The sequence below is a fragment of the Pieris brassicae genome, chromosome 1 (genome assembly GCF_905147105.1).
Source record: "Pieris brassicae chromosome 1, ilPieBrab1.1, whole genome shotgun sequence".
Classification (NCBI taxonomy): domain Eukaryota; kingdom Metazoa; phylum Arthropoda; class Insecta; order Lepidoptera; family Pieridae; genus Pieris; species Pieris brassicae.
The window spans coordinates 181,482-194,971 of record NC_059665.1 but is presented as its reverse complement, the minus strand read 5'-3'; positions in this window follow the sequence as shown (position 1 = coordinate 194,971).

The window sequence follows — 13,490 nt, the reverse complement described above, 5'->3', positions numbered from 1 at the left end:
TTCGGTTCTCTTTATCACCACACTCCATTTTAATATCGCAAAATATTGTACAATGTATTGGCGCCAAAATGTGACAACCCAATGAACAATCATATAAAAATTACAAATTCCAAATTTAAATGTAATATTTGGTTAATTTTCAATTGTAACAGTATTTATGTCCAGACTAAGTATTATATTATGCGGTTTAGACAAATTGTGAATGATAAAGCATTAGCAAACCCATTTCCTTTTTGATGTAGCTTTTAGTAGTTGATAGTTAGACTTGAGTTAAACGAGATAACCTCATTATGAACAAAGGTCCGACACGAGTAAAACGCGGGAAAATTAAATAAAACCTCTTTGTAAAGGTGTCCACCGTGCCTGACCCGTGGCCCGCATGCCGCCCGTTTGATCTCGGATAACATTTGGTTGTAGTGCGCACTAACTTAATTTGTAAATATTTTATTCTTAGTTTAAAACAAACGCTTTTTAATTAATTTTGGAAAGTGTTCGAAATACATATTTTTTATTTCATACAATTTAATACGGCCGATTGGCACGTTAGACGCTTTATGCTAGACCTTTTTCCTTTGATATCCTTTTGCCAATTGTATTCATTATTAGTATCGTCCTCAACTTTTATATTTTTTAGTGTTTGTATTTGTACTTATTGTGCAGTACTTTAAAGGCGAAATATTAATAGCATATAAACTAATTTCTTCCTTATCCTTACAACTGACAATGGCTTATTATTTTAAGATGAAATTAATCTGTGGGTATCAACAAGTATTGAATTTTAATGGGGTTTGATGTAGCCTTGATTTTTAATTATATATGACTTTTGCTTTAATGAGCGAACTTAGTCTATAAAAGTGTTGTGTATCATTTGTAAATCATTTGGTTATAATGTGTTTATTATCTATCAAGAATAACGTCATGTCCAAGGAACACAAATTAATTGTAATTACGTCAATTGGAGCCGTACCTGGCTTTATCTCCTAAACTACTCAATTGCTGATCATGTGGGTCACACAGCACAGAGAAGACGGTGGAGATGATGTTAAAATATTTTTCTGATTTGTTACATGTAGTAGCAACTCGTTACAAGACGCAGAGAATAGAGTTAAGACTGGTTAAGTTTAATACTTAAGTGTCATTATTTGAAACGAGTTCAGTTCAACAAATAGCATAAAGAAACTGATTGTTATTTTCAAAAGCGATAGCGAAACCGATTTGATAAAGTTTGATTAAAATGTTCGATGCTAAATCCTACTCACCTGCAATGTGATTATCCAAATACAGTATTTACACGCAACATTAAACCAGTGTTACTCCACGAGTTCCATGTTCTCATATGATATTTATTAACAAGTAAATTGACTGACGGCTGAGTCAACGGCCACCTGGTGGATGTCGGACGATCACCTTTGTTCAATTGGCTCCAGTGGCATCCACATAGCGAATATTAATTTCTTTAGTGAACACGCAATAAATATTGAATAAAAACATTTGTTCCTTTATGTTAGAAAAAACTAAAATCTTTTTCTGAGTGAAAAATTAAACAGTATTAGAATGGAATACTACTAGTTTATATTCGTTGTGTACCAACATTTGAATCATATGTTCAACAAACAATAGATCGGGATAAAACTATGAAACGGCAGCATGTTATTGGTCTGCGTGTGCGCTGATTGGGTTCAATTGCCGACTGCGAGTCAATGCGGGTTCGGGGAAATGGGTGTAACCAGGCGTTGTGCGGGCTTATGATAACAATAAATGCGAATTACACTGACCGATCTAACGAGTTGGTTAATTATAGCTCAGAGAAACATCTTAAGGGCTATATGATTAATAAATAATGATAAGCATGCCTACATGTCTTATATATAAATAATAAAATGTGTTCCTTGTGGTTTTTGACAATTATCTAGGCTGATATTTCAAGAAGTTTACTTAATGCAGTGTAATAAATCCGCACGAATATTTGTTCCAGAACGCGCGGGCACTATACGCACTATGTACTACTTACAATATATAGCGAAATAATGTCTAATTATGTAACACGTCAGGAGCTTTCATCGAACAATGGTTATCCGTAAAATAACAATAGTAATTTAAGTTAACCCGTATGATGCAGCTAGTGGTAACTTTATCCCGTGAGTTAACAAAGAGATCGCTCCAGGTGTCCCGATATTTAACCCTGCACGTGAGTTCTTCGACATATTGCACCGTTACTTTGTTCACTTCAAAGCGAAAATATATTTTATATAAAGCAAAACCCTGTTTTCGTCAGACGGTAGATTTAGTAGAAATGACACTAAAAATGTGCGCAAATTAATGTTAATCCATAATAATTTACCTCAAACTCAAACAATTCAAAATTTATTAATCTGCCCCCGTGTTGCCCGTAAACAGCGAGCCCGGCTTAAGTAATTAACATCATGTCGATGTTTTAATAACTTGCCATCCTCAAAATTGTTTGCACACGTCGTTGTATAGGTAATTTTGGGTTAAGCTCGTACGTGATCCGCTTTTAAAGGGTTAAAAGGATTTCCTGTTACACTTAGTAGACTTTTGATTGTCGTTTTGGTTCATCTATATTCCAATTTAATTTACAAATCTTAAAATACATTTACACCTTTTTGATACTCGAGGTGATGAGCTAGTTAAGCAACAGCCTCAGGACGTTAGAAATCCGGCTTAAATTTTACTACGTAGGCAATTATTACTTTGCCATATGGGGAAGGAAACAACGCTCCAACAACGATGATTCCAGCTCATCTAAGATCAATATGTGGATATGTATCAGACACAGAAAGCACCTAGTTGCGTGTAAGAAAACTTGTCGAGGAGACAGGATCCCGGGGAGTATTGTTTATCGAAGTATAGTGTTAGAGCTTAAAAGATAAGGATTTTAATTAACTGCTTCATCTGAGGCAGAAAGCCGCGAGGCATATGTAGTGTGCGGGTAAAGTTATTAGTTTCACCTGAGGGGCCAAACGATGTATCCAGAGTGTTTGCACTTCAAACAATACATTCAAATTATTATGAACCCCTCCAGACTAGCCTGTCCCATACAAGTTATAATCACCGATATTACTTACGTAACATGTATCAAAATACCGTGAACGGTCGATTCATTGTCTTGTTCAGATTAATAGAAGTATATTGACATAAGAGGTAGCTATTATTACCTTTAGTATGAAGCATCGAAGATAGGCTCCGTCATATTAAAATCTGTTGAACGTATTTAAAAGTTTATTCGTAGCTTTGAGCTCAATACATAGAATCTATTTAAAGCAATGTACCAAATTCGTAACGTCAATGTTTTAATTGGCATTATTCCTACTTTAAAAATGTAATATTAAACAGAGAAGCCTTTTTGAAATTGTATTTGTGTAATTACCTGCCTTCATGTAGGCTTAAATCGATAACAAATAACAAAAGCAGCAATAATCGTGAAATGTTCCGTGAGTAATAAATAATTCCCTCGTATGACTGATTGATATCATGAGAAGCCACAGAACTATTATGTCGGGAACGGTGTGATTTTTCCCATCTCGCGTCGCTCACTTAATTGAATGTGCAGTGAAAGGGTTCTGCCCTTGTAACATTCACTCGAGGGCTTATTCCATAAATATTTCTAAGTCAGCTCTATTATTACTTATTAGAGTTGAGTTTTTGTTGTATTTATGCATTGAAGTAGTTTCATTTCATTGAATTTCATCACAAGTTGTTGATACGAACTAAAAATACCTATCATTTTATTTTCACCTCAGAAATTTATTTTATTTCACTATTTTGGTATTTATACACTTTATAATATGATTAATTAATTATTAAACTACTTTTATTCTTTAAAAACGAATCATTAATAGAACAAACTTAAACATAACGATCTTGTTAACTATCTAGAATAGCACATTTCATTCCACGTGCAAGACATCCCCGAGGTGGTGCCTTAGAGAATGGAGCAATGACAAAGCCTTGCTTAATATTATATTATTGAGCCGGGTCTATATTGAGATCGGTTCATTACATCTAGATCATACTAGGCAAGGCTAAATATCATAGGCATATATAGTGTATGAGATGGAGCAGTGGTTTCAACATGCGACTCTCGTCCCTAAATCGTTGCTTCGAACCTCGGCGTTTAACAATGAACTTTCTGTCTAAGCTAATTAGATAAAGGATAAGGTCTTTTGTTTAAGAGGATACGTACTTTAAAATGACGACTACACCATGCTTGATGATGGAGGTGGTGCGTATCCCGAACAATAATCTTTAAGTTTAGAATAAGAATGGAGTGAGCTTCGTATATTCTTATTGCTACCCGTAATATTGTTGAGCGATACTAATTCGCCGTTTGTATTCATACGTGATGCGCATGGCTCCACTCCATCTCTTTATTACATTATAGTTGGCTGCTGCCCGAGATACGCGAAACACACGAGTAATGAAACATTCGAGATGCTGCCCTTAGCTATAATCCTTTTAATGGACGAATCCGGAGAATTGTTCCTGAGCGTTCCCAGTATTCAACTGGTCATAAATTACAAACTATTAATGCAAAAGAAATCATTGACACACAACTAGAGTGTCACTAAAGAAGTACATTGCTTTGTAAAGATAAATCTTGACACGAGAACAGACAATCAGTTAGTCTATTTACATGTAATATAATAAAAAGACTCGTAATGTCTGGACTCCAGGACCGAGGGGGTCTTGGCCACTATTAACTTATGAAAATAAGCTACAATAACACTTTGTTTATTTTGCGTTATGCCTTGCTAGGGAAATTTGCGATGGACGAAGGATTTTGGGCGAGGTTTCTCAAAGTTTTAGTTATTTAGGTAAAAGGGTTTTTAATATAGTTTACAGTTTCGCTTAAAATAAGTTTGGGTTAAACTGAAGAACCTAATACAAAAAAATCTGCAGCCTATTAAACCCGTGTGATTCTACTTAGAGGAAAATAAGTAGTTAAATGGAATACTACTATTTCGTTTAGATAAAAACATTACGTAATTCTAGCAGGTTTATATTTAAGACGGGTAAAAACAGGTGTTTCGCATGAATAATTGATATTAATAGTTATTTATTCTTAAAAACTTTTAATTCCAAGTAGTTTGAAAAGCTATGGCGTATTTTTTCAAATAAGAAATATGAGTAAGTCTCGCTGGGCGCCGCCCTACGCCGCCGCCCGCCCTGCGCTGGACAATGTTGTCAATATAAACAGACTGACATCACTCTTACTTAACATACACTTGTAAATGGTGCTCTTACTCTTAAACTTTTTATTTTTTTTATATTCTCTTTAAATTTCAGTAACATTATATTAACATAGAACGTTACACACATACAAATATACATAATTTAATATTAACATAGTGATATTAATACTAGACAATACATAAATAGAAAATTAAAACAAATTTGAAAAATTTGGTCTCTGTGGCAGTGTACCTTTAACGCTAGCAGCATTTCCTCGCTGTATTGCGATACTTATTCGTTGAGAGTTGATAGCGCCAGGTCTAGGATCATTTCCGAACCAATTCGACTTAGGGTTCTTCAAGAAAAGAGCGTACCAATTCTTGAAAGGCCGGCAACGCTCTTGCGAGCCTTCTGGCAATGTGAGTGTCCATGGGCGGCGGTATCGCTTCACATCAGGTGAGCCTCTTGCCCGTTTGCCTGCTATTACATTAAAAAAAAAATTGGTACTATCTACCAGGCGTCATCTTTAATTAATATTTACTTACTTTTTTTTAATTATTACCTTTATTTTATTTGGTATTTAATAGAGATAAACATATTGCAATATTTATTATTTAATAAAACTCTGAAATGTATGATAAAACATAATGAAAGAACGATAAACAGTATTCGCATTACATTCCCAGCGGGCATGAATTACAAGCAATCGAAGGCCCCTCGCGGAAAACACTCAAAACGACTCGACAAGATCCCGTGAAATCCGGACCCACCTCATAAAGCACGTGAAACAATATCTTGACGGCGGTGCACCCGCAACCTCGTCTTACGCGCGGCGAGGCCTAAGCCCTTGGAAATAAAGTCATATTTCCCATAAAGTATTAATGCCACATCGCGGCAAAGATTCGCCTTTTCCTGAACCATAAAAATATATTGTGCGTTTGTAAACGTAGGCGGCTGTTTGTCACCATTTGCATATAGATGTTTCTGCCGAGAAATAACAGGAATCATGGGTTTTGATTGCGAGGTGAAGCGAATTTTACCTATGTACTATGTATACAACGAAAAGATAAGATTCCTGTGTTTCTTTGTACTTAGCACATAGATAACTTTCATAAATAGCACACCTTTTAATACTAATGAAAGTTCTAATGCATCTTGATTTTAAACCTCCCTTTGCTCCACGCATTACTTGTGTTAGCATAGCCAGAGCTAGTTGTCCGATATGTTATATGGTGCGGTGCACTTTGAATCGTGTCAAGAGCAGAGTTTCAGCCTGACCGGATATAACTGTTTCGGACAAACGGACAACTCGGCCTGTCCGGGATGTTGTTGTTTAAGCCTCGTTGCCTCCTCTTTGAATAGGTGTTGTTTGTTATAAAATATACCAATCGTTCAATTTAAATTATTTTACATATGTAAGAAATAAATACATCTTTGTTCCCCTTACAGCGTCTGTAATAGTAAATTAAAGAAAGTGTTTCAATATGACAAATTATGTAACTTGTAAGCTGGTCACGTCACAGAGACTGAAGAATATCATACAAATAGGTGATAAATATTTTTGGAATGATATGCTAATCCTGATTAAAATATGTCGGCGCCTAATTTGGGTTCGGTAGTTTGAGCCAAAAACGCTTGTAAAGAGATTCATGTTATCATGCTTCGGAGCTATTCTGATCTTCAATTTTACATCGTTAATGTCGAGTTTCCTCCGATATAAAACAAAGTGTTTTAAGCGTCTAGTTCCTATTCAGTAAATTGGATTATATGTTTTGTAATCTTATTGGTTGATACAATGCCTTATCAAGCTGTAATCCGTATGAATGACGGAATCCATTTACAAAACATGCGTTGTCCCTTCTAATGTAGCGTCTTGCCAAATGCGGTTAATATTCCATGTTTTTTGTTCGTTATCAAGAATTAAGCGGGGCTAACGTTTTTATTGCGACATAACTCTCCTTAGTTATTATTGTTGGCCGACTTATCTCACTTGATACATGTTATCACAATGAGTAGCTTTTGCTATTTTATATTATTTCAAAGTAAATAGTACAAATAATATTTCTAGGGCTTTCTTAAAAACTTAATAAATTGCATTCCCTAATATTATAAGCGTCGAGGGCCATTCCGGGATAGGGGAGATGATGTCATTGCAGCGTCCGCAGGGGAAAGTGATTTTTACACTCACTGCTCACGTCATAATCGAACAAAGTACCTCTTAGTTGTCCTAATGGCGAACTTTCGGGAGTAGAGGAATCTGACAATAACTCAAAATCATCTTTATATAGGTAGACAAACAATTGTTTTTTATTGTCCAATAGTGGAATTAAAGGTTATCTGGACATAACGTTCATTATTTCGCATTATCAGGCTTTAATTTAAACAAACTTGATTAATTAAGCCGTCTGGATAGCAAATTACATGATTACATGTCTGCCGATTGTGAAACGACACACGGCCAAATAAAATTTCACCTTTACGGAATAACATACAGTTATAATGATTTGATTTGACAATTGGTTTTAGTTTTTATGAATAACGCTATTCAAATAGTTGTCTTGAAAGAATTAGAAATCTGCTTAGTTGAAGAATAATACTGATTCCATATTATACTCTCTAATACAATGTATACCATGTAGCAGTTAATAATATAATGATGTTATAATTGGAACAGAATGACAGAATCATAGACGGTGACAAGCGAACTGTATGCGGAAGAACCGAGTCGTCAATTATATCATTCACCATTTGTTGTTAACACCTAGGAACATACATTTGCTAATCATTTATACCCACGTACTAAGAAACGCGAGGAAGTTGAATGAACAAACCACCTGAAAACTGGCTATATTCACTAAACGGAGTAAAAAACATTTATTGATATTTATAGCATAAAATAGTATTGGGACACGTGACTCAGAGACACGCGCTTTGACTAATGTTTATTTCCTTCCGAAACGCAGCCCGAGTCGTCCGCATCATGCTGGGAATTACGCACTGCAATTTTTTCATAAAATCGAGAGTTGTTAATTGTCATGAGTTTCTTTATTTATTTTCTTTGCCAATCGAACGTTTTGAAACATTATAACAGCTATTCCATAATTTCAAACGAAGCGTAAGCTACAAAACGCCAGACTGAAAACTACATTCAAAGAGGCAGGTATTAAACAAATCCGGTTAAATCCAGTTATCACTTAACACACGTCGAAACCACGTAATCGGACGGGAAGTCGCCATGTGCACGGAATCGCTTGTCGAGCCTTCCGCACTGCTGCCTTCGTCCACTCATTATCCAATACGCTCGCACGCAATTAAAAATAGACTCTGCCACTTATGGATAAAACTCAAAATACTAAATTGGGTAGGTCACGTTTGTTTCAGGATTTACTAATATATCAGAGAGAAAACGATTCTATTGCAATTACATAGAGGTCATTACGAATATCCGTATGTACCAGGTGACAATTTGAATTATTTTCCATTTACGAAACAATGACTGACTGGCCGGTATTTACCACGTTCATCAAATCAATCAAATGACAGTTTTATGAGGTTGTTTTAATACAGCGGTATTTGACAATTTAGTGCAAGCATTATCTAGCTTTATTTTAGTCACGAAATAATTTGAACTGTAATATTGATTAGAAGTTTGTACAAAAAAAATGTTATTACATCAAAAATATTTACTCCCTTCGCGTCTTACTTCAGTCTACGACACAATTTATATAATTCAACATAAACCTAATATTTATCAATAAACGTTACATTCTTGCAATTATAAGCTAAGAATAATTTTATCCGGATAAAAAACTAGCTTCGTCAGCGGCATTCTCAAGTCATTGTGCACCTGCCACTCTGGCGATAATTAATTATCACCCCCCTTCTCCCCGAACCACCCCCTACCTTGTGTCATGTCAAGGTAGCGTATTGTTTCGGCCTGATGTGAATGGCTGCGTTCTCGAACGGTTAGGTCAAGCTTCAGAACCGCTCTTAACGCGACGTTATACGTACAAGATGAGATTAGTAAAAAACTATAATTTACTAAATTAAACTCACGTATAGATCATAGTACAACTCAAGCTATAGAGCGTCCACGGTAAGTCACGTTCTGTCTTAAGCTTCGCATTTTACCTAGTTCCAAGTCTCTTTTCTCTTGCAACTTTACGTCGCCAGTTTTGTTTGGGAAAGCGGAAATGTGATCGACGTTTCCGCTTTCCTTGTAAGTTCCAATCAAACACCTGCTTGGGGTAATAATTAGAATCACTTCGAAGTGTACCGTTTATTCAGATCAACTTCACTTGAGAGATTAACACACCAGAAAAATAATAATAAATTTATAGTAAGCGGTAATTAATTTAAGCGTCGTTTAGATTAAACAGCAGGTGAACATGAGCCCGAAGGTGCTCATTGATTAATGGCCTTCATGACGTGTTTATTGTCGCGAATTGCGAGTCACCCTGTCAGTCACTCGTGTCACTAAAATTACGAAGTCAAACAAAAACGTTAACGTTTTACTATTGATTTTTAGGATTGAAGTAAATTATCCTTTTTTTCAGTCGGATTTCCGGACACAACGAAACACGTAACTTAGTTGATGGACTTTTTGCAACTCCTCAGTGTATCTGAGTAATAAGCTTAAATGCAATACTCGTATCTATGAAGGAAGGTAGTCAAAAGCACGCGGATGTCGCGAAAGTTCGCTAAACATCTCATTAAAGTTTACCTCGAGACCAAACGACGTGTCAACTTCATGCTGACATAGTGCTTCATGTTATGTGCAAACTATAAGGCATCACTAACTGTTTTAGACTACAGAGGCAACGATTAATTTACACTGCACTGTGAATTCTTTAATACAGCTTCATAGATAAAATCTGTAAATGTATTACTTCATTATATGAATATAACTAATATACATACCCAAACATACAAAGGTATTTAAGATATAGATACTACTTTAGTGTTGAGAAATAGTCTGACTTAAGAAGTTGTTAGAAGATTCTGAGAGAATTCCCGCTATAAAGGTACAATTGAATAGTTAATAGAATGTGTGCTCTTGTAACGGTGCAAGTTGGCGTAAACAGCTGTAGGTCGAGCAATTAAACAGTTGGACCTTCGCGAACTATTCGCATTCAGCCTCTTGAGGATGTGGCCACGAACAGAGCGGCTTAGAGCAGCAGATGAAGAAAAAAAGGCATAGTAGACACACAATTAAAATTGTCCATGTTTCTCGTATCGAATTGAAAGAAGTACTGAAAATTAATCCATTTTTCTTTTCTTAACCGTGAAAATGTAATTTTATTATGCTGTCCAAAATTTAAAACAGTACAAAATAACTAAAGCATTTCTATACATCAATATAATGTTATGGTTACAAGCAACAGATGAAAATAAGTATGAAATTTGTTAAGTCAGTCCGTGTAAGTCTGCAGAACGTATGTTAGTGCTCTTGGCCCAACAGGGCTTCTTAATATTAACTTTTGTCAAGGTATTTACCGTCCCGAGGGCTCGATGTAATGTTACGCAGATATTTACTGAACCTTCCTTCCAACGGCTCTATTTGTTACAACTTTATACATTACTGAATTGTTCATATTATTAAATACCTCAAACACGCAGCATTAATAAGATAAAAGTCAATAATACGCTGAAACCATTTGGATGCACCATTTTAAAATTGTTTTTTGGCTAGAACCGAGCCGTTAACAAGGTCCCCTTTAAACTAGTAATAAGCAAACAAGAAATAGTGATTACGTCTGAACATTATAAAAACAAGAGCAGTTGAAACTTTAAGCACCATAAAACCTTTTCATCGTCGATCCGTTTGTTTCGGCTGCCAAAAGTCACCATTACACTGAGGTGATCCGCCTTGCGCCAACATACTCTCCGGGTGAGGTGCTGCCACATTACTCTGCAACTTGCGAATTCACATACTTTTGCTTATGAAAAATACTTAAGTTTCATAGCTATATTGAGTAAGTCAAATAATTATTGTATTATCTATTATTCACAAGGAACGTACCAAAATTAACTTATTCAGTTGTAAGCATGCGGGCATGTTGTGTATATTCACGAAGGTCTGAGGCTACAGAGCAATGTGCGAGCACCCCATGAAATCTTAATTGTGCACGAAAAGAATCCTTGACATAGAATACGTTTAAAGATTTAATATGGTCTTGGCGAGTTATACCGCCTGGCATGCGCCGGCCGAGCCCCTCAAGACAACGGCCAATTGCAGCTAACTTTTGATTAAAATTGAACGGCTCCGTGATAATAGTCATTGTACGTCTCCTTACAATATATCGTCGAAAAAACATTTCCTACCGGAGGTCGATAAGAATGGAATTGGCCAAAATAAACCTGAAATAAAGATAAGCGAAATCCTATAATTCTCGGAGTTGGAAGTGTCTTCCTCACACTTGTGACGCAGAGAAAGCAATTTTTTAAAGGTACCGCGTATATCCGTCCGAATGGCACTTTTAAATCAGGGATCCGTATATTTATTTACTAACACGCGACAATTTACATACAAGAACCAATTCAATTCCAGCACGCCACGTTCGCAGGGATTAAGGCTGCCATAGTCTACTCTACGGACTCAGTAACGAAAAGTGCCTCTGCTAATCACTAAATTAATATCAATCATTTAAAAAATAATAATTTGATACTGTAAAAATCAATAGAAACCGTTATTGACAACAACTGGAACAAATTCGCAAAAGCTCCTTCGAATGTTTTAGAACTATCTCTGTTCCAGTACGTTAAAAAAAAGTTAATGCAACATTTAGTATGATAACACAAATATTCTTTAACCACTATATATGCCGTACGCTATTGTGTCATTCTCCGTTCTCCTCCTCCACCTCACCAGCACCCTCTGAAGACCATCTCCGCATAATCCTTATAAATCCACTTTATATTCATCCACCTTAAAGGCCGCAATAAAAGTATCTAGAGTATACAAATTTCTACGTGATCTCAGACTTAATGGACTTATTTTTACGATGAATTAGAAAATAAATAGAAAAATATTATACTAGTAATTTTTATATTTCTGTAATAAAATCAGTTAAAACGTTTTTATTTATATTTACTTTATAATGAAATGCGATATATTATCATGAGAAAGTAATTCTGCCATTGATTTAATTTGATTAATTTCAGTAGTGCACACGAAGCCCTCGTCGCTCCGAGCTTCGCGTCTCGAGGGGTTCGCCTTACACCTCATCCAATAGACGTAAGATTATGGAATAACGTCATTAGGCAGGTTTCGTCCGCAAAGTGAGTTAGCGGAGGAGTTGTCGTATAGATTGCGATATGATCGAGTTAGCAACGCCTAGTTTGGCTTAACCCAAGTTTCAAGATAACCGCGGCGCTCACATAATCAATAATATATACGCATTAAAGGTCCATGCTTAAGTTACGTGTGTGTCTCGGAACTTTCTAATAAGAGATTTGACAGAAACAATTGAAGAGAGTTTACAAAAGAAACAGCTCTAAGCCACGCTTTTTTAGGCATTGCAGCAGACAGACAGGCAGGCTCCAATATTTGTTCTTTAAGTGGGAACAACAAGTGTAGTGGTGTATAAAAATTCAAAAGGCCTAAATATGTCTATGTAAGCGTCGTATTAGCAATCCCTGGTGAAAATAAAACATCGCCCGAAGCAATCTAATTCAGTTCCCCCACATAAAGTTGAATTCGCTCTAAAAAAGTTATCGTCCATTCTGGCGACATTACCATGAATTATGTAGCACTGTTAATCTGTCTATCACTCCTCATCTCAATTACGGCTAATTGAATATTAAGATTCTAACGAGTGTTCATAAAACCAAACCGTAGGGTCGTTATTTGGATAAATTAACCATAAAATCGACCACATGCCTATTACCAATGCATATGCCTACATTTCATTTGCTTAAATTATATATGCCATTTATTATTACATAAACAAAATAAATATGAATTAATTGAAAAAATTCACAGCCACAATAAAAAACGCCAATAAAGAACACTGTTGCTGAACAGTTTCAGGAGCAAAATGAAAATATTTGATTATTAAAGGAAGATATGAAAAGATCTATAAAAGCCACAATGAAATGGCAAAGAAAGAAACACAATGCAGCCGCAGAAGATGATGAACAAACATAACGACATCTGAATAGCACTCAACTCATTACGCGCCGATACACAAACAACGAGCTGAAATGGACCCTAATACTATAAATTAGGATTGTAAATTCTTTGGAGCGATTCAAATCAAATATTTAATGAGAATACCTAGACTTCGTAAGGACAA